A 558-nucleotide genomic window follows, 5' to 3' on the forward strand; every position below is an offset into this window, starting at 1 on the left:
TACGGTCCAGCCTGGCTCCTCCTCAGAGACCACCCCTCACCCGATCCCCTCCCACTTCTCGGGCTGCGCCCCAGCCCCCACCCCGCGCGCCTGCAGCCTCTCCCCGCCGTCGCTGCGCGGGTCCGGGGGACGGCTCCACGTGCGACCCTCCCAGCTGCCCGGGCTGCGCCTCTGGGCTCTGCCCTCTGCCACCTCCGCCGCCGCGGCCTGGGTCCCCTGAGCCAAGGGACGGGACTAGGGAGGGGGAGGCGGACAAAGGGTCCGGGTGGGGGAGAATCGCGCGCCGGGAACTCATTTGGGGCGCAGCTCCACCGACCCCTCGGCTACTCGCCTCCACCAGGCAAGCCAGGTCCTCCCATGCTCTGAGCCGTAAGGACCCTGCCCGAGGGGGCTCTCGGGGACTTGGGGGCGGTCCCCCGATGGAGGGTGCGACAGGGAAAGCTCCGAGTCCGCCCTCCCTGGGAAATCACGCGCACACCCCGGATTCTACTTTGGTCTGGCCGGAGTGGGGATGGGGTGCGAGCCGCTGCGGGATCGGTGGAGCCGGGATATCAAGTT

The sequence above is a fragment of the Nomascus leucogenys genome, chromosome 13 (genome assembly GCF_006542625.1).
Source record: "Nomascus leucogenys isolate Asia chromosome 13, Asia_NLE_v1, whole genome shotgun sequence".
NCBI classification, from domain to species: domain Eukaryota; kingdom Metazoa; phylum Chordata; class Mammalia; order Primates; family Hylobatidae; genus Nomascus; species Nomascus leucogenys.